The sequence below is a fragment of the Hyperolius riggenbachi genome, chromosome 5 (assembly GCF_040937935.1).
Source record: "Hyperolius riggenbachi isolate aHypRig1 chromosome 5, aHypRig1.pri, whole genome shotgun sequence".
Lineage (NCBI taxonomy): Eukaryota > Metazoa > Chordata > Amphibia > Anura > Hyperoliidae > Hyperolius > Hyperolius riggenbachi.
The window spans coordinates 325,801,916-325,823,973 of record NC_090650.1 but is presented as its reverse complement, the minus strand read 5'-3'; positions in this window follow the sequence as shown (position 1 = coordinate 325,823,973).

Genomic DNA, 22,058 nt, shown 5'->3' with positions numbered 1-22,058 from the left:
TGCACTAATTGTCTAGAATCCTCCATGCATCAGGATCCAGACTCCAAGTCAGATCCAGATAAAGGCATTCGGCATAAACTCGGTGTACCTCAAATCAGAGTAAAAAAAAACCTAGCATGATACTGTTTAAAGATGCAGACAGCTCGCACAGCAATAACTGCTCCACAAAAGATGTTCACATCAGCTGATGCTCGGACAGCTGATGCGAGCATCTTCTGTGGAGCTGTTATTGCTGTGCAAGCTGCCTGTCTGCATCTTTAAACAGTATCACACTATTGGAATTTTTACTCTTATTTGAAGTACACTGAGTTGATGCCGACTGGCAACTGGAAGCCTGGATTCGAGGCAATTGAACGCATTTTGACCAATCTAATAGGGGTTACACTGTATGCAGCGAGTTTGTTACCCGACGGGTGTTCTGGTGGTGAAAAATTCCTAACCGAAGCTAAAAATGATAATATTGTGAAGATCTGTGATTGATATTATGGGACTTGTGCAATTTTGCTGTGCACTTACACCTATATGCTATGTATTGTTTGCAGACTGCCATCCGAGGTTATAGCACACTCTTTAGGATAGATCAGAAAGTTGAGGTACATGTGTTTGGTTTGTCATTTTATTTTAACTGCAGCACTTTCTGTTTGAATTTGAATTCACACCAATGTCTTCATCACCCCTTTATTACTCCCACAGGCTAGGAGACCATTTTTCAGTGGCCAGGTCATATTACAAGGGTGACTATCATGATCCCCCCACCAACAAGTATGACCTCAACAATAACAATACCTGAACCTTGGGATGGACATCTATAATGGAGGGGGAGTGGTTACATGTTTGAACCCCCCACAGCTCTGCCCCCCCCCCCAACCTAGCCAATTAGCTCCCCCTTGCACTGCCTGGGCTCATTGCACCCATTCACATCACTATGGTGTGGTTTGGCATGTTAAAGCGGTATAAAACCCTGGCATAATATTCAATAAAACATGTTTTTTTATATGCCATATGGTTATCATATTTGCTTTTGTGCATAAGTATTATTATTCATTTAGAAATTACAAGTTCCCAAAGTACATTTTTTTTGCTCTGAGAGCTGCCTTTGCATTTTATTCATAACTGGTTTATTCATCTTGTAATGTATGCAGAAATGTTTTCTGAGTGTCTGTCTGTGTTCAGGAGAGTCAACGCAGTCAGAGAAGTATTTACTTAATTGTATCAACTCAAGTGAAGAATGTAAACGCAAGATAATATTATTTCCAGTTCAGATGAATCCAGCTTTCCCTGCAGGGAGCTTGTAACTCCTGTGTTTAACTAGTTGAATACTGTTCTAGTAAAAAAATGGTGGTAGTATATAATATGCTGTAAGGCCCCGTTCACATCTGAGCGTTTTGCAAGCGATTTCGGCAAAGTGCTCAAGCGCTAGCGTTTTTTAAAACGCTAGTGGCATAATACCATATGGGCTCCTTTTCACTTGGATGATTTGCGTTAATCGCCTGCAATTAACGCAAGTCGCCACACACAAATTTGTATCCTGCACGATTTTCAGGCGATTTACCGGTAATCGCGTTTAGTGCTGTAGAAGCGCTAATCATGATCATGAAAAATCATGAAAAAAAATCATGATCATGAAAAGTGTGAATGCCGATTTTTTTCCCGGTAATCGCCAAAAATCGACAGAGCAAAACGCTAGCAAAAGCGCTAGCATTTTGCAAGTGTGAATGGGGCCTAAATGATCTTTTAGAGCAAAGAAGAAATGCTGGGTTTCATTCCGCTTTAAAAAAACATCTAGCTAGCAGAATTATAATATTGTTTATAAACTACATCACATAACGATGTTTTTTCACACAAAGTAAATCCCATGTCTTCCTTTTACATATTTTCTCTTGTCCCTCCCAAAACCTAACTTGTGAAGGACCTACTAATTCCTCAAAATGTGTACATATTATTACTAGAGATGGCTCGTATCTCAGATTTTGGGTCCGCGGGCGCAAACTTCAAAAGTCCGAGTCAGAGGACCGCCATAAACTTCAATGGGCAGGCGGACTTTAAAACCTACAAAGACCTTTTTCTGGCCACAAAAGTGACGGAAAAGTTGTTTCAAGGGGTCTAACAACTGGACTGTGACATGCCGGAATGAGATACATGCCGAAAGTACCTGGGAAAATTAAGTATTTGACGCAGAGCCAGTGTGGGACTACAAATCCCAGCTGGCCTGGCTGGCAACTGTCTGTGGGCTCTATCTATGCAGTGTCACCCACAAAGACAGCTATGCTTTAGTAAGTTAAATCACAAATACAGTAAAAAGATATCCAATAGTAATACAGAGTGGGGGCCTGGCACAGTACAGCAACTAGGCCCAGCTGCGACAGGGCTGTATCTATGCCTGTCTGTAGTCACACAAAAAAAAAAAGAAACAGATCAGAAGAATATTAGCTCTCAAAAGAGCTTTGGTGGGGTGCTTTCAGCAACAACACTGACCGAGGAGCAAGCTAACAACGGCCTAACTAACGCTTTCCCTATCTTCAAATGTCTTTCCCTTCCTCTCACTACAGCAAGATCAACAGAGTGAGAACATGGCCGATGCTGCAGCTTTTTAATGGGGGGAGGGGTGGGGGTCCATGGGTGAGTGCAGCCTGATTGACTGCCATGTGTCTGCTGACTGTGATGTAGAGAGTCAAAGTTTAGCCCAATGACGAGGTATAGGAGGTGGGTCAAACGCGCTATGTGTCCACTACCCGCCGCCGGTGCGGGTAGCTAATATCCACGCCGACTACCCGCCGGGCGAACTGTTTGGGCCATCTCTAATTATTACACCACCGTTTAGCTGGTCGCAGGGTGAGCCATCATTCACTCAAATTGCCGGGTCTGGCGGTTGCTGGAAACCCAAATTACCATTACCCACCCTATAGCATTACTCTGCTATAGTGGCGTCTAGTTTTGGTGCATAGCGCCGTGCGCCGAAACGGCCTGCTTGGCTCAAAATTCCTACACTAGCCCCCTACTGAGGTCATGAATATCAGAGGTGATGTTACCATCTCTGCACCCCTCCCTCCCTTCTTTCCTGAATGGACTGCATTGCTTCTGGTTGCATTAGGTCAAATTCATGTTTCTGGACACTGTTTCCTATATACTTGGCCACAAATCCTTCTATAGTCATATGTTTTAACTGTTCTCAGAATGACATCTGTAAAAATATAATAGTGGGTCCCCAAACAGATTTCTAGAACAAGGAAAAGTCATATATATTGTAAAGTATAGAACAAATATAAAGCACACTCAGAAGGCTTCTTTTTTTTTTAACATAATTTTATTCAGAAGGCTTCTTAAACACTGTATTTGCAGCAGACAGAACACAACAAGGAAGATACTAGAGATGTAGCAAACGGTTCGCCTGCGAACGTTTCCAGGTGAACTGTGGGCGTTCGCGTTCGCCTACACCAGGCGAACTTTTGCAGAAGTTCGATTCGCCCCATAATGCACTATGAGGGTCAACTTTGACCCTCTGCATCACAGTCAGCAGGCACATTGTAGCCATTCAGGCTACACTAAGCCCTGGAGCCCCACCCCCCTTATATAAGGCAGGCTCCGGCGGCCTTTAGCCTCACTCGTGTGCCTGCCAGAGACAGGGGAGTAGGGAAAGCTGCTGCAGACTTGTTCTTCTAGGGACAGATTAGTTAGGCTCTTGGCTGCTTATCTTGCTCCTGGCTGATTGTTATTGCTTTTATAGCACCCCTCAATTGATAGTGTGTGTGTGCCACTGCCAGCAGCCCAGCACATTATATAGCACATTCAGTGACTACCTGTGTGTGTGACAGGGAGCTGCCCATTGTACTACCCAGTTCTGCATATACTGCAGTACCTGTTGTGTTTACTTAACCCACCTCATCACTGCATATACCTAGCTTTGTGTTGAGTGAACTCACCTCACTGCATCTAAGTACCTTTACTGTTCAGTGAGCCCAGCTCACTGCATCCTACTACCTGTTGTGTTGAGTGAACCCACCTCACTGGATCTAATACCTTTACTGTTCAGTGAACCCAGTTCACTGCATCCTACTACCTGTTGTGTTGAGTGAACCCACCTCACTGCATCTAAGTACCCTTACTTTTCAGTGAACCCAGCTCACTGCATCCTACTACCTGTTGTGTTGAGTGAACCCACCTCACTGCATCTAAGTACCTTTACTGTTCAGTGAACCCAGCTCACTGCATCCTACTACCTGTTGTGTTGAGTGAACCCACCTCACTGCATCTAAGTACCTTTACTGTTCAGTGAACCCAGCTCACTGCATCCTACTACCTGTTGTGTTGAGTGAACTCACCTCACTGCATCTAAGTACCTTTACTGTTCAGTGAACCCAGCTCACTGCATCCTACTACCTGTTGTGTTGAGTGAACCCACCTCACTGCATCTAAGTACCTTTACTGTTCAGTGAACCCAGCTCACTGCATCCTACTACCTGTTGTGTTGAGTGAACCCACCTCACTGCATCTAAGTACCTTTACTGTTCAGTGAACCCAGCTCACTGCATCCTACTACCTGTTGTGTTGAGTGAACCCACCTCACTACATCTAAGTACCTTTACTGTTCAGTGAACCCAGCTCACTGCATCCTACTACCTGTTGTGTTGCGTGAACCCACCTCACTGCATCTAAGTACCTTTACTGCTCAGTGAACCCAGCTCACTGCATCCTACTACCTGTTGTGTTGAGTGAACCCACCTCACTGCATATACCTAGCATCCACCCAAGATAGACAAAATGGACAAACCAGGTAGAGGAAGAGGTAGAGGCAGACCCAGAGGAAGGCCACCAGGCACCGGCAGGTCTGTGCAAGGTGGTGTTGCTGTGATTTCATGCGGACCTGTCCCAAAATACAGTGCTCAGAAGAAGGGATGTGCCATCACTTCCCAAAATTGTGAGGACGTGGTTGAGTATTTAACACAGAAGACCTCATCTCCCGCAGCCAGTGCCACCAGCACTAGTACAAGCACCACATCCGCTGCATTTGACACTTTGCTGGAGTTATTTGGTGGTGGTGGTGAAATCACTGATTCACAGCCACTACTGCAACAACAAGAAGAAGGCGCAGGTACACCACCTCATACAGTACGTCTGAGTTAGGTGGCGATAGTATGGACATATCGTGTGAGGAGGGGGATGATGAACTACAAGAAGTTGGTGCAGTTGAGGAGGTGTCTGAGGAAAGCGAAGCTGGCCAGGAGGATTATGATGACGATTATACGGATACCACATATGTTCCCGGTAGAGGATATGACCAGGGGGACAGTTCAGATGGGGAGTCAGAGAGGAGTAGGAGGAGACGACTCCATGATAGAAGCAGAGGAAGCTCGTCCTCAGAAACAGCTGGGGGCAGTGTCCGGCGCCATGTATCGCCAGCTATGGCCAGCCAGCCAACATGCCCTTTAACGTCAGCTGCTGATGCCACCCTAGCGCCATCACCCCAGGGGGGCTCAGCGGTTTGGAAATTTTTTCACGTGTGTGTCTCAGATCGGAGCAAAGCCATCTGTTGTCTCTGCCAGCAAAAATTGAGCCGTGGAAAGGCCAACTCTCACGTAGTGACAAGTGCCTTATGAAGGCACCTGGAAAGAAGACACAAACAGCTATGGCAAGAACACCTGAGGAAAAGCAGCACCCCTCAAAAGACAAGCCACCCTCCTTCTCCTCTTCCTCCTTCAGGTGCATCGTCTTCATCCACTTTCTCCCGTGCACCTTCACAGCCACCCTCCTCCACACCGCCTCTTCCCTTCAGCGGTTCCTTCTCCTCTGCCCACAGCAGTACCCAGCTGTCCGTGAAGGAAGTATTTGAGCGTAAGAAGCAAATGTCTGCCAGTCACCCTCTTGCCCGGCGTCTGACAGCTGGCGTGGCGGAACTATTAGCTCGCCAGCTATTACCATACAAGCTGGTGGAGTCGGAGGCTTTCCGTAAGTTTGTGGCCATTGGTACACCGCAGTGGAAGATACCAGGCTACAATTATTTTTCACAAAAGGCCATACCCAAACTGTTCCGTGCAGTTGAGAGGCAAGTGGTGTCATCTCTGCCACACAGCATTGGGTCAAGGGTCCACCTGACCACGGATGCCTGGTCTGCCAAGCACGGGCAGGGCCACTACATTACATACACAGCCCATTGGGTCAACCTGGTGACCGATGGCAGCAAGCAGGGAGTACGTGGCTGCGCAGCGGACCGACTTGTTACACCTTCACGGCTTGCAGGCAGGCCTTCAGCCACCTCCTCTCCACCTGCTACCACCGCTTCACTGTCGTCATCCTCCTCCTCCTCCTTGGCTGGTGCAGCGATCTCCTCTCCAGCTACACAGCCCCAGCACCCCAGGGCCTATGCTGCATGCCAGGTACGACGGTGTCACGCAGTGTTAGACATGTCTTGCCTGAAAGCGGAGAGTTACACTGGAGCAGCTCTCCTGGCTGCTCTTAACAAACAGGTGGAGCAATGGTTGACCCCACACAAGCTTGAGATCGGCAATGTGGTGTGTGACAACGGCAGCAATCACATTGCTGCGTTGAATTTGGGAAAGCTGACACACATACCCTGTATGGCACATGTGCTGAATCTGGTCGTGCAAAGATTTGTGTCCAAGTACCCAGGCTTAGAGGACGTCCTGAAGCAGGCCAGGAAGTTGTGTGGGCATTTCAGGCGCTCTTACAAGGCCATGGCACGCTTTGTGGACATTCAGCGTAGAAACAACTTGCCGGTGAGACGCCTGATTTGCGATAGCCCGACTCGCTGGAATTCCACCCTGCTGATGTTCTCTAGCCTGCTAGACCAGGAGAAAGCCGTCACCCAGTACCTGTATCATTACAGTACAAGGACACAATCTGGGAGGATGGGGATGTTGTGGCCCAACAACTGGACACTGATGCGAAATGCATGCAGGGTCATGGAGCCCTTTGAGGAGGTGACCAAACTGATGAGTCGCGATGAGGGCACCATCAGCGACTTGATCCCCTATGCCTACTTCCTGGAGCGTGCCGTGCATAGAGTGGTGGATACAGCTGTGGAGGAGCGTGAACGAGAACAGTTACAGCAGCAGGAGTCATGGGAGCCATTTACACCCGAACCCGATGTTTCCACAACACCTGCGGCAGCACAGAGGGGGGAGGAGGAGGAGGAAGAAGAGAAGTTGTGTGGGGAAGGAGAGGAGTCAGACTCTGATGATGGTGATGATGAGGAAGGTGTTTCTGTGGAGGAGGAAGAGGCGGCGGAAGAAGAACAACCGCGGCAGCCGTCACAGGGGGCTTCTGCTGCTCCACGTTCCCGTGGTATTGTTCGTGGCTGGGGGGAGGAAGAGGAGTTGCGTCCCGTCACTGAGGAAGAGCATGAGGAGATGGAGAGTACGTCTGCATCCAGCTTTGTGCAGATTTCCTCTTTCATGTTGTCCAGCCTGTTGAGGGACCCCCGTATCAAAAAACTCAAGGCGAATGACCTGTACTGGGTGGCCACGCTACTAGACACTCGGTACAGGCACAAAGTCTCGGACCTGTTAACAACTCAACAGAAGGTGAAAAGGATGCAGCACTTGCAGAACAAGCTGTCGATGATGCTTTACAATGCATTTAAGGGTGATGTGGCTGCACAACGCAATCAAGTTTACCACTGGCAGTAACCCTCCTCCTCCCAAGTCCACGCAGGCAAGGACAGGACACTCCAGCGATCTCAGGGTGATGTCGGACATGCGGACATTCTTTAATCCAACTCCTCGCCATAGTCCTTCCGGATCCACCCTTCACCAATGCCTGGACCGGCAGGTAGCCGACTACCTGGCCTTGAGTGTGGATGTAGACACTGCGAAAAGCGAGGATGAACCCTTGGACTACTGGTTGCGCAGGCTTGACCTGTGGCCAGAGCTGTCCCAATTTGCCATACAACTTCTCTCTTGCCCTGCCGCAAGCGTCCTGTCAGGAAGGACCTTCAGTGCAGCTGGAGGCATAGTTACTGAGAAGAGAAGTCGCCTAAGTCACGACAGTGTTCAGTACCTGACCTTTATCAAAATAAATGAGGAATGGATCACAGAGGGCTACTGCACGACCGAAGACTAAGTCAGTCCCCACACACAGCATCTCTGCCTGCAGGCCACTTGCCTTCTCCGCCACCACCAACAGGGTCCAGGATTCTAGGCAGATTCCAGAATTTTTAAGGCCGCTGCTAGCAGCGGCCACTACACTAATTTTTCTGGTGCGTGTACATGCCTGCCTAATTTTTCTGGCTGCACTGCGGGCGGCTGCAACAAATAAACAAAAGGCATGTACATGTGCCCATCCCCCTTCGTGATCATTACCTTGCCGTGGTGAAGGGGCTTGCGTATCACAATAAAGCAATGACCGCCGGCTATTTGAGTGTCTCGGGTGGGGGTGGGACACAAAAGATAAGGTCGTTGCTTCATTGTGGTCAGACGAAATTTGATCAGCTGGACAGTCACTGTTGTTCTATCATTGAGCTACCACAGCCTAGCGACCATATGGCCTTGAAAAACGCCACGGCCTATACTCTGGCCACGGTGCGCACCAGTCCAGCACGGCTGTCACTACGCAAACAGCTGTTTGCGGTGCGTTACACAGTGAGTTTGGTGTGTCAGTGTGAAGCAGAACTCTAATTACACTCCCTGATTGATGTATACACATGCAAGATGTTTTAAAGCACTTTAAGCCTGCAATTTAGCATTCAATGTGATTTCTGCCCTTAAAACGCTGCTTTGCGTCAAATCCAGATTTTTCCCCGGGACTTTGGGCATGTATCCCACTCCGCCATGCCCCCCTCTAGGTGTTAGACCCCTTGAAACATCTTCTCCATCACTTTTGTGGCCAGCATAATTTTTTCTATTTTTCAAAGTTCGCATCCCCATTGAAGTCTATTGCGGTTCGCGAACTTTTCCGTGAACCGAACCTTCCGTTCGCGAACCGAAAATCGGAGGTTCGTGACATCTCTAGAAGATACACCTTGTTGTGCTCTGTCTGCTGTGAATACAGTGTTTAAGAAGCCTTCTGAGTGTGGTCTCTATTTGTTCTATAGTCCACAGCTTGGGTTAGCAGGAGTGGTGTACTTGCTGGAGACCAGCACTGGTGCACAGGTCAAGATTTGCTGACCTGTGGAGTGGTGGTGAAAGTGTGAATCTGCAAATTGAATATTGTGAAGTATGTGTTAGAATTTCATAATCAATTGACACAACATTTTTTGTGATAATATCTTGTCTACTGTCGGGATCATTGCCACATTTTTCCTGCTGGTGGCATTGTGTATATGAACTGAGGTGAGGTGGACTTCCATTTCCCACAAGTAGGTGGCCTTTTCCAGCTTCTGGATTAGACATGCAACACTCTTTCCTGCCTACAGTTGGTTTCTATAGTATACTAGGTCACTAGCAGCTGTCTTGTTTGTCTCCGTTAATTAAGCCCTACATATGGATCTACTTTATAAGGATTTCTACTGCAATCAAATCTTGACAAATTATTTAGAAATCTGTGCTGCACATTTTTGTACCTGTTCAGTGATCCCTGGTCCTGATCCACAGGCTTCATTTTCTGCTTTTGCCTCTTGACCTTGCTTTTGATTATTATTGTACCACAGATATTGTACTTATTGTGCATACATATTTGTTGTGTTCAGGTTTTTGAAACTGTGGGGCTTGCTGGTAATTAAGTTCACTTAATGCTTGCAGTTCTCTCACTTGTAAATAGTGAGATGATTAATACATTTTAATTATTTACTATGACCTGATGTCTGGCCTTAAATATATTGCGGCAAAGGTGGTCAATTTCTATGAGGTGGCCACATATGATTCAATACTTTTTTTGGGGTTTTTTAGGTTTTTTTTATAAAAATGATCAGTTGTATTAGAAAAATGTGCAGGGCTAGGGTGTAGCCCAGACCATATGCCACACACTGCATCAAATTGGTCTGCATGGCTGTTGTCCCAGAAGGAAGCCTCAAAGATGATCCACAAGAAAGCCCACAAAGAGTTTTTTTTAAAGACAAGCAGACTAAGAACATGGATTACTGAAACCATGTCATGTCATGTGGTCTTATAAGACCTAAATACAATTATTTGGTTTACATGGTGTCAAGCATGTGTGGTGGCAACCAGGTGAACATACAAAGACTAGTATGTCTTGCCTACAGTGAAGCATGGTGGTGGGAGTGTCATGGTTTTGGGCTGCATAAGTACGGTCAGCACTGGGAAGCTTCAGCTCATTGAGGGAATCATGAATGCCAACATGTACTGTGACATACTGAAGCAAAACATTATCCCTGGGCTACAGAGCAGTATTTGAACATCATAATGATCCCAAACCCATCTCCAAGATGACCACTGCCTTGCTAAAGAAACTGAGGGTAAAGGTGCTGGACTGGCCAAACATGTCTTCATACCTAGACCCTATTGAGCATCTGTGGAGCATTCACCCACTTTGTGATGTTGTGATGTTGTCATGGAGGAGTGGAAGAGGCTTCCAGTGGCAACCTGTAAAGCTTTTGTTAACTACATGCCTAAGAGAGAGATGGTGGGCAAACAAAATATTGACACTTTGAGCAAAATTTTAACATTCTTTACTTAGGGGCATACTCACTTTTGTGGCCAGCCTTTTAGGCATTAATAGTGATGTGTTTTAGTTATGTTGATTGAACACCAAATTTATACAGTTATACAAGTTGCACAGTGAATACTTTGCATTCTATCTAAGTGTCATATCTTCAGTATTGTCCCATGAAAGGATATAAAGGAATAGTTACAAAAATGTGTGAGGTGTACTCACTTTTGTGAGATACTGTACCTATCTGACAGACACAGTTTCATTTTTTTAACTTTTGCGCAATGGCGTAAAAGTACAAGCGTAAGTTATTAACCTCTTGAGGACTGCAGGGCTAAACCCTCCTAGTGACCAGGCCATTTATAGTAAAATTGGCCACTGCAGCTTTAAGGCCAAGCTGCAGGGCCGCACAACACAGCACACAAGTGATCCCCCCCTTTTCTCCCCACCAACAGAGCACTCTGTTGGTGGGGTCTGATCGCTCCCCCATGTTTATTTTTTTTAAATAAATATTATTGTTTGTGTGTTTGTTTGTTTTTTACCCTGTCTCCTTAAAACCCTTCCCTCCCTCCCCACAGCCGGCCAATTACGGTGATCGGCTGTCATAGGCTTCTGCCTATGAGAGCCGATCGCTCTCTTGTCCCCCAGGGGGACAGTCGTGTCACACGGCTGTCCCCAGTGCAGCGCTGCTGCTGATCGCAGCGCTGCACAGTGTAAATAGACGGCGATCACGCCGTCTAACAGTCTCCCAAGCGGCAATAGCCGCTCGGAGACTGAAGAGGGGGCGGAGCTCCACCATCCGAGCATGAGATGCGCGCGCAAAGTGCGCACGATCTCATGCAAGTTACAGCCCCAGGACTTTACACCAATCGGCGTTAGGCGGTCCTGGGGCTGCCGCCGCGACTACGCCCATCGGCGTGACGCGGTCATAAACAGGTTAATTCTAAATGATTAAAAGATGATGGCAGTGAAATGATGGATAATTGAGATAATGCTGATGGCAATTATGGCAATGACAATACAATGGAGATGACCAGTATAATGATGGGGGTTAATGATAATGATGATATGATCATACTAAGTAACGTTAATTGATAATAGCTGCATGCTGGGGATCATATTTATTATCAACAATTATACTTATTCTTTTTTATGTATTCAATTTAAAGGTCAGTATATATTAAATTATTAATTAAAAAAATGCAGAGAGCCTATATTGCTTTCAGATAATTGTCTTCCTCCCCTACAGTTAGTAAAATAATTGCTTTTTTTAAGGTAAGCAAACATATAGACTGTCAAAATGGACAATTCACAAACATGGTTAAAAAGGTCAAGTGATTTCCTTATATAAAGAAAATAAATTACTTTGACATCATCTGTCCCTCATTTAGCCACTCTGACTTCCGTCGATTATAATAATGTCCTCATCTTAATATAGATTGTGTATAGATTCCTAGCCGTTTGAATTCTTTTCCATTAGATTTGACGGACAATGAAAGTAATTTAAAATATATTAATGCCAAGATTTAAACAGCACGCTTAACAGTTAACAGGCCACCCAGCAAATAAATGAACATTTAAAAAAGCCTATTTTGCCTGGTCTGCTTTTTCAGTCAGTTAAAATATAATGTTTGTGACATGTATTCCAATTTTCAATATACCGCATACATTGTCGCTGTGTAACTTACTATGAATTTCCTGCAGTGCATTAAATGGTATGCAATTACCTTAACCTACAGCTGTCCGCCCTTCTGAGAAAGACTTTGTTAGATGACAATTTAAAGCTAGTTTAGCTTAATAATTATCGTTACACTGAATGCAGGAAAAATGTCATCCTGCTGAAGGGTGTTTTCTCAGTACAGTATCTTGATGTCAGCTTTCACCAGCATTATCCACTGCCTGTTGGCAAGACTGACACTCCCTTAGTAATCCTCTTTTATTTTTTTAGATTATTGTGACAAGGCTTAACTTTGCAGCTAGTTTTACTGTTTTAATTTAAATAAAGTGGTAAATCAGGATTAGCACCACATCGTTGCATTATTTAAATAAACTCCATAATCACCACTTCCTGTGAGATGTTATAATTGCCACCAGCAGTTTACATAGAGAGTGTGTCTGCTACAAAACATGCACTTTTTAAGTTAAACAGGAATTATTTTATCTGAAACAGAGTAAATACTGATCAGGTTTTTTTTTTTCTGGAGGAACCACAAGCAATTTTTTTATGGTGGGGGGGGGGGGGGGGGTGTCTTTTCACACAACATTTGCAATTAAAAATATGTTTGGCCTTTTTAAAGAAAAAAAAGTACATTTACATGTGTTTTCATTGAAAATTATATATTCATTTTCAAGAGAAAACGTAAGCGGACCTCCAGAGTAATTAGGAAAATCCTGCAGCCTTGCTGTAAAAAAAGTTATAGCCACATGTGGTGTCTTGTCCCGTGAAGCCATCTCGAAGACCCCACATTGCTTGAATTTTGGTGCCTGGCCCCGCCTCCCCTCATTCTTAGTGTAACGTGGCATAGATGGTTCTTAAACAGCCTGTGAACCAATGGGGAGCCCCGGCGGCTGATTCAAAGATGCTTTGCCGGGACTCTGTTATTAGTGAGAGTAATTACAGTAACTCGAACACTGTAATTACACAGCGGGGATTTGCGGCGAGATGCGGCGGCCGATGGGTGTAAAGCGGTGGTAAGGAATTTACAAGCATTTAGCTTTGTGGGGGGTTGCGGAGACGAGCGGCGGCCGGTGGGGAGCTCTGGGGGTCTCCTTATTAAAGGAGACCCCCAGATGCAGCGGCGGAAGATGGCGGCGGATGTGCGGCGGGTTGTGCGCATGTGTGGGGAGCGAGACCGTGGTGCTGATGGACAGCACCACAGGGTAAACCTCGTTTTCCATCGCCCGGGAATAGGGAGCATCGCTCAGGCTTTCGCCTGAGTAATGCTCCCTAACGATCGACCATCGCACGAGTGAAACTGGCAATAGGATTTGCCGGTAATCCTCGTGCGATGGCAAGGTGATAAGTAGCTCGCATCTGCAAGCTGCTTATCACCTGGAATAGCATTAGGCCCAGCATTGTTTAGTCAGGCAAAAAAGCATACTTTTACAAAGTAATACAACTCTGCAAACCCAGTGTGTTAGGTAATAAAAATGAATGCAAAAATGTTTATGTGCCATGCAGAAAATGGTGCAATAAATCTTATGGCATGTTTGCACAATATCAATAAAAAACAAGCATAAATTAAGATTGTAACTTACCGATAACTACACATTCATGCACCACATTGAAGCATTTCTCTTAAAAGCATATTCACACAGATAACTGTGGTTTTCCATAACCAAGTACAGAAATCTCTGTTGGAACTACATCAGTCTGTCTGTCAGATGGTGCTTATAAAGCCTGAGTCCGGGCAAATAAAAATAACTTAATGTATACCGAAAAGTCCACACTCTATTGCAACACATTTCGGCCCATATACAATTAACTTTTTCTCCTGAGTTTCCTCCTACGTGATATCTTCACACCTTTGGCCACATGCGGTTCACTTTTCTCCTAAGTTTTCTCCAAGTTGATATTTTTACACCTTGTCAATAAAATGTCTTTTAAGCCCCCAGAAAGCAAGAAAATACACTGAATCATTTTGACAGTACTTTTCTACCTACCTTTGGTACCTTTTCAATTGCAGAATGCTGAAATGTTATTTTAAACAGAAGATTAAAAAAAAATTCCTAGGAGAAAAGTGAATTGCATATGGGCCCGTGTTGTTAATAACATTCCGTTTAAACCCTCAACAAGAAAGAAAATACTCAAAGTAATTTTGATGGTACTTTTCACCTACTTTTTGGTACTTTTTCATATAAAACAATTTATTTTTTATAAAACTGAAGTTATTTTAAAGTTGAAAAGGTATTTTATACAGAAGATAAAAAATTATCTCCTAGGAGAAAAAATAGGAGAAGGAACTGAATAAGGGCCTTAGTTGTAATAAAACCGTCACATACTGATGTTGCTTGAGCATCAATCAAACACAGTTCTCCTAAATGTTAATGATGCCATCAAAGAGCATGGATGAGCACACAGATTTTGCAGAATTCCAAATTTAGCATCAGAATTTCACAATTTCAAGTTGAAAGCCTGAATTTGGAACTTACGGAATTCGGACATCTTAGTTCCAGAAATTACGCAAAATTATGTTTGTGTAGTGCATGAATATTGAAAAATGTCTACTGATCATGTTCAAGGGACATAAATTAGAAATGCCAAATTTTTAGGCAAAAATGTGAAAATTCAAAGCAAAATGATAACCTTTTGTGAATATACTTTAGCAAATTCACACTAACCACATCCAACCCTGTGGCTATTGCAAAAATACAATTGCAATAAATTACAATTTTATGATTTCAGGATGCAAATTCAGAATCCACAAAATCAGGAATTAATTTGGAATTCCATGTAATTTGGCAATTTTGATCAATTTAATCTAGCAGAAGGGACTGTGTTGTTGCTTTGGTTTGTATATACAGCAGCATTTTAGGCTGCTGCAAACTGTGACCACACTTATCTCTAAGTGGAGTTGCTGATTCTCTCAAATCTTAGCCAATCACCTCTCCACATAATCATCTCTCATCAAGCTTTGCAATGTAGCAATAGCAAGTCTTACAACACTGTCGAAAATTCACCAGCTGCTAATTATTGGTGTCACAAATTGAGAGGTTTGGACCAATTAACGTTTTACGCCTTGAATAAACCTCCCTGAATTTTTTAATTAGAATATTACAGTATAAGCCCAGAAGATGGTATACTAACAACAACAGATGTGCATTTCCCAATCAAGGTGTTTCTGCTTAAAATTGGGCTTTAATTGTCTGACTTGGAAAGAGGCATTTTTTTTAGGTCAAACTAAGGTTTTATTGACAGTTGTGACAAATAAGAACAATCTTGGTATATTCAGCAGTGCAAAAGATATAACAGTCCCATACTATGAAATATAATTTGTATGGTATACAATGTTCAATAACAATTTATAATTTCAGCCATGAAAACACAGCTCTTACATTGATAAAATGTATGTCTTGTTATTCCTGTAGCTCATACCGTGTTATGTATTGTCCAACTGTGCCTCTTAAAACAATAATGGGAAAGTAAGGGCTGGTGCACACCTGGGGCTTGATTCACAAAACGGTGCTAACTATTAGCACGGCTGTTAGCATGGCTTTTCGTGTGTTTTCATGTGAAAAACCGGGTATCGCGTGAAAACGCTAGCACGCAGAAAATCGTGTTCGCACGTTGATGTGAATTTTTGCGCACGATAACCGTTATCACGCAAAATTTCGCACGAATGACTTTTCACAGCGTGCTAACAGTTAGCACCGTTTTGTGAATCAAGCCCCAAGAGTGCTTTTCAAATTGGCAGTGCTTTGAAAAGCGCTTGGCTAATGTAACCCTATGTTACATTAGTGTTGTGAGTTTTTTTTTTTTTAAATCGCAAATGTGCTGCATTGCAAAAATGCAAATACACTCAAAAATAGCTTCAAAAATTGCTTTACGAAATCGCAAATCACTAAACGCTAGCGATTCTAATTGCGATTTTGGTGTGCACCAGCCCCTAGTCAGCAGCATAGGCAACAACTGCAAAAGAAGGGGAAGTTATTAAGCATGTACACGAACCAATATCCTTCCTTGCTATGATAATTATAGGTGGCAGGACATGCTCTCTGAAAGTAGTGTACTGTGTACTCATACCTTGTGTGTATTGAGGTTGTATCATCACAGTGTGCACAGCACAGTACAGAAATAAACATCTCACTTTCCATTTTTTTTTTTTAACTGCATGATTGCATAAGCACCACCACAGGGTCCCATTTGTATGAACAACATTAATCAAAAACATAGTACACTTTTACAGGTACTCACAAAAGCAGATAAACACAAATAAAAATGTATAATGTGCCCCAAAACTATGAAGAGTGTAAACCTCACTCCATGCACGAAACTTCTGCTTTATCACACACTGTATCGGGGCTAAATCAGGGCTAGTTCTCTCTGTGTAGCAAGAGTGATGGGAGATTTATCAAGAGTATACTATGTGGCCTATAGTCAGCTCAAACAATTATGACCAGCCAGACCCTGAGTCCAAATTACTCCCAAATCATCTGCACGGGACCCAAAGGATCTCTCTCGGCAAGAGTATACTTAATCATGTGGGTCAAGAAACCATGTAAAGGTAATGCATTACTCACTTCTGCCGTCCACCAAGAGGAATTAGATGTATTTATTGTGGTACAACACTAGTATACAGGACTCATTGGCTTGCTGCATGCCTAATTGTTAACCCATTTTAAAGTAAGTAGCTGGCTGGTCTCAGTTCACAGAAAAAACAACTGTAGTTTGTGTACCACCAATGCAAATGGACACACTGCACATGATGATTGGGAACACACATCCCTGCAGTATGTACAGAATCTATGCTTCTTTAGAGCCACACTTCCTTAAAGGGGAACTGAAGTCAGAGGTATACGGGGGCTGCCATATTTATTTCCTTTTAATCAATACCTTTGCCTGGCAGCTCTGCTGATCCTCTGCCTCTAATACTATTAGCCATAGCCCCTGAACAAGCGTGCAGCAGATCAGGGGCTTCATTCACAAAGCGGTGCTAATTGTTACTTAGTACGCCTGTGAAAAGCACCATAGCATGTCTAAAAGAGGTTTTCGCGCATTGTGCGCAAAGTTATGCGCGCTCCGTGCGAAGTGCCCATTAAAGCCTATGGGACTAAGGGCCCTTTTCCACTAGCAGTCGCTAGCGTTCACGCTGAACGCTATCGATTGCTGAATCGCAATTCCGCAGATTTCCCGACGTTTGCGGCCGCGATTTTGCTATGCTATGCACTGCATAGCAAAATTGCGGCAAATATCGCTCCGCCGCGCATTCGCGTTCCCGTCAAAAACGATCCGCGGTAGTGGAAATGACCTACCGCGATTCCTATGTTAAAAAGCAAACCGTAGCGATTGTAAAATCGCTAGCGGTTTGCGACTGTACGATTCGGCCAGCGCAAACGTGCTGGTGGAAAAGGGCCCTTAGCGCGTGCATAGGACTGATTTAGAAAACCGGTGCTAACCTACTTAGCACCCTGGTTAGCGAGCCTAAAGACTTTAGACGTGCTAAGTAGGTTAGCACCGCATAGTGAATCAAGCCCCAGGTGTTTCAGACTTTAAAGTCAGATGTGACAAGACTAGCTGCATGCTTGTTTCTGGTGTTATTCAGATACTACTGCAGAGAAATAGACCAGCAGGGCTGCCAGGCAACTGGTATTGATTAAAAGGAATTAAATATGGCAGCCTCCGTATACCTCTTACTTCAGTTCCCCTTTAAGGAGAATTTAAAGTGTAAAAAAAAAACACAGATACTCACCTAAGGAAAGGGAAGGCTCTGGTTATTATAGCGATTTCCTGTTCCTCCTACTGTGCCCGCATTCAAGCTCTGGATCCTCTGTTAGCAGTCTCCGACTGATGGGTCGGAGACTGCTAATGAGGGATCCGGCGCTAGAACTTGGGCACCGTAGGAGGAACGGAAAGGCTCTATAGGACCCAGAGCCTTCTTTCTCCTTAGATGAGTATCTGTTTTTTTTTTTTTTTTTTTTTCTTTTCACTTTAGGTTCTCTTCAATGAAGAAGAAGATACATAACATTTCAATTGGTAATATAGGCTGATATGTGTGACTAACAATCTATCTCATTACTCAAATATATTCACATGTGAATATGTGAACATTCAAGTGCACCAATTAGCTAGTTTAGAAACAGTTTTTGTTACTCAACTCTGTACTCTGAAATAAAGTGTTTATAACCCTTCATAGCCCTTAGTATCAATGATTGCAATACGTGGATCTGTGGCCATGGGTTGTGACATGCAAATAGTGGTAAAATAAATAAATTAGATGGGATAAAAATGAAAGTATAAAAATAAGCATGTAAGTGTACTTTGGGTTTATCCTAAGTAACCTTGTTTAGTCATGTGCATGTACCATGTATTATTGTCAGTGTCTATGCTGTTTAGATTTGCTCTTATCTTTATTCCAGGGACATGCATTTGCTTTGTGAAGAGTGAGGAGAGATCTCTAGATCAGATTTTCCTTATTGTGGGCTAGCATTGGGTATCAGCTGAGATTAGGACTTTATTGCTGTATACTTTGCTATATCAGAAGTATTTTCCATCATTTATTGTGTGGTGACATACAAGTCTGAAAACAGAGCAATAATTCTCTTTGCTTGAAGAAGTGAAGGTAAATGCAAAATCAATGTAAAATGTAAAAGCAATATCATTTTGACCACGGCTGCTGCCCTCACCTACTTTGTCCTGTTTTGCAGGGGAAAAAAATCAATTACATTTCTCTTTAAATTTATGTGTACTGATCTGTTATGAAGATGTGAACTCTCTTTCTCTTGCAGTGACAAGTGGCACTGGGAAAGAATGAGAGCTCATATCTTATTCTTAATAACAGAGCCGTGGACATAAATTTAAAGAGAAATGTAATTGACTTTAAAACTGGAATAAATTTGTGTTTGATGGCTTCATATAAAGAGGGTTGGATTTCTAACCTCTACCACAATGTAACTTTAGCCAACCTTCGCATAATCAAAACAATTATGGACAACAAGAACAGCTTCAGTAATTGCATCTTGAAAGAGGTTAAAGAGGACCTATCACTTACACTCCAAGACTGCATGTATAAATTGCTTTCATTTTACAGTATAAAAGAAAATGAAACAGCAGGCTGCTGTAAGTGCTCTTAGACGTGTCAACGTGAATGGCTACAGATGAGGCAAATTACACTGAAAACTAAAGGGGCCCTCTGGGCTTCTCACATCAGGTATGACAAACCACCCATGTCTATGCACATATCTGCGGACATGCCTTGAGACCCTGTTAAAGGGGCACTGTGGTAAAAAAGTATACATACTCATGTCACTCACTAACTGTTCTTCAGAGGAGCTCACAATCTAACCCCTACCATAGTCCTAAATCCATCATAGTCTAGGGCAAATTATGTTATCTGTATGTTTTTGGTTTGTGGGAAGAAACTGGAGTGCCCAGAGGAAACCCATGCACGCACAGGTAGAACATAGGGTATCAGTTGCGCAGAAAAAGTGGGATCAGTGCATCACCAGGCCGCCTCTGAATGGCCTCAGCTCAGAGATGCGCTGAGCCCCCCCAGGAACTACAAACGCACCTTGAACCCAAACAGAGGCTCTGCATATACACCAAAGGAAAACTAAAGAAAAACTAACAAGTGGGAGCAGCTGACCAGAATTAAATCAAACATAGCAAAGAAATGAACAGCGCTACTTAAAAACAGATGAATGCTTACCTGCAAAAAAGTGCAGACCCCACTCATGGGATACAAATACACAATGAGCACACATACAACCTGTCTACCACTTGGAGGATGTTAGTTTCCACTAACAGCTTGCAATGCAATTTGTTAGGTACTCGTCCCTCCCACTGTCGAAGAAGTCTTTCCTCCATGGGAGGGGACCTAACACTAACTAAAACCTACCTATGCATATGCATAGCCTGGGCGCGCTACCAGTAAAATTAAGAATTGCGCAGAAAAAGTGGGATCAGCGCATCACCAGGCTGCCTCTGAATGGCCTCAGCTCAGAGATGCGCTGAGCCCCCCCAGGAACTACAAACGCACCTTGAACCCAAACAGAGGCTCTGCATATACACCAAAGAAAAACTAACAAGTGGGAGCAGCTGACCAGAATTAAATCAAACATAGCAAAGAAATGAACAGTGCTACTTAAAAACAGATGAATGCTTACCTGCAAAAAAGTGCAGACCCCACTCATGGGATACAAATACACAATGAGCACACATACAACCTGTCTACCACTTGGAGGATGTTAGTTTCCACTAACAGCTTGCAATGCAATTTGTTAGGTACTCGTCCCTCCCACTGTCGAAGAAGTCTTTCCTCCATGGGAGGGGACCTAACACTAACTAAAACCTACCTATGCATATGCATAGCCTGGGCGCGCTACCAGTAAAATTAAGAATTGCGCAGAAAAAGTGGGATCAGCGCATCACCAGGCTGCCTCTGAATGGCCTCAGCTCAGAGATGCGCTGAGCCCCCCCAGGAACTACAAACGCACCTTGAACCCAAACAGAGGCTCTGCATATACACCAAAGAAAAACTAACAAGTGGGAGCAGCTGACCAGAATTAAATCAAACATAGCAAAGAAATGAACAGTGCTACTTAAAAACAGATGAATGCTTACCTGCAAAAAAGTGCAGACCCCACTCATGGGATACAAATACACAATGAGCACACATACAACCTGTCTACCACTTGGAGGATGTTAGTTTCCACTAACAGCTTGCAATGCAATTTGTTAGGTACTCGTCCCTCCCACTGTCGAAGAAGTCTTTCCTCCATGGGAGGGGACCTAACACTAACTAAAATCTACCTATGCATATGCATAGCCTGGGCGTGCTACCAGTAAAATTAAGAATTGCGCAGAAAAAGTGGGATCAGCGCATCACCAGGCCGCCTCTGAATGGCCTCAGCTCAGAGATGCGCTGAGCCCCCCCAGGAACTACAAACACACCTTGAACCCAAACAGAGGCTCTGCATATACACCAAAGGAAAACTAAAGAAAAACTAACAAGTGGGAGCAGCTGACCAGAATTAAATCAAACATAGCAAAGAAATGAACAGCGCTACTTAAAAACAGATGAATGCTTACCTGCAAAAAAGTGCAGACCCCACTCATGGGATATAAATACACAATGAGCACACATACAACCTGTCTACCACTTGGAGGATGTTAGTTTCCACTAACAGCTTGCAATGCAATTTGTTAGGTACTCGTCCCTCCCACTGTCGAAGAAGTCTTTCCTCCATGGGAGGGGACCTAACACTAACTAAAACCTACCTATGCATATGCATAGCCTGGGCGCGCTACCAGTAAAATTAAGAATTGCGCAGAAAAAGTGGGATCAGCGCATCACCAGGCTGCCTCTGAATGGCCTCAGCTCAGAGATGCGCTGAGCCCCCCCAGGAACTACAAACGCACCTTGAACCCAAACAGAGGCTCTGCATATACACCAAAGAAAAACTAACAAGTGGGAGCAGCTGACCAGAATTAAATCAAACATAGCAAAGAAATGAACAGTGCTACTTAAAAACAGATGAATGCTTACCTGCAAAAAAGTGCAGACCCCACTCATGGGATACAAATACACAATGAGCACACATACAACCTGTCTACCACTTGGAGGATGTTAGTTTCCACTAACAGCTTGCAATGCAATTTGTTAGGTACTCGTCCCTCCCACTGTCGAAGAAGTCTTTCCTCCATGGGAGGGGACCTAACACTAACTAAAACCTACCTATGCATATGCATAGCCTGGGCGTGCTACCAGTAAAATTAAGAATTGCGCAGAAAAAGTGGGATCAGCGCATCACCAGGCCGCCTCTGAATGGCCTCAGCTCAG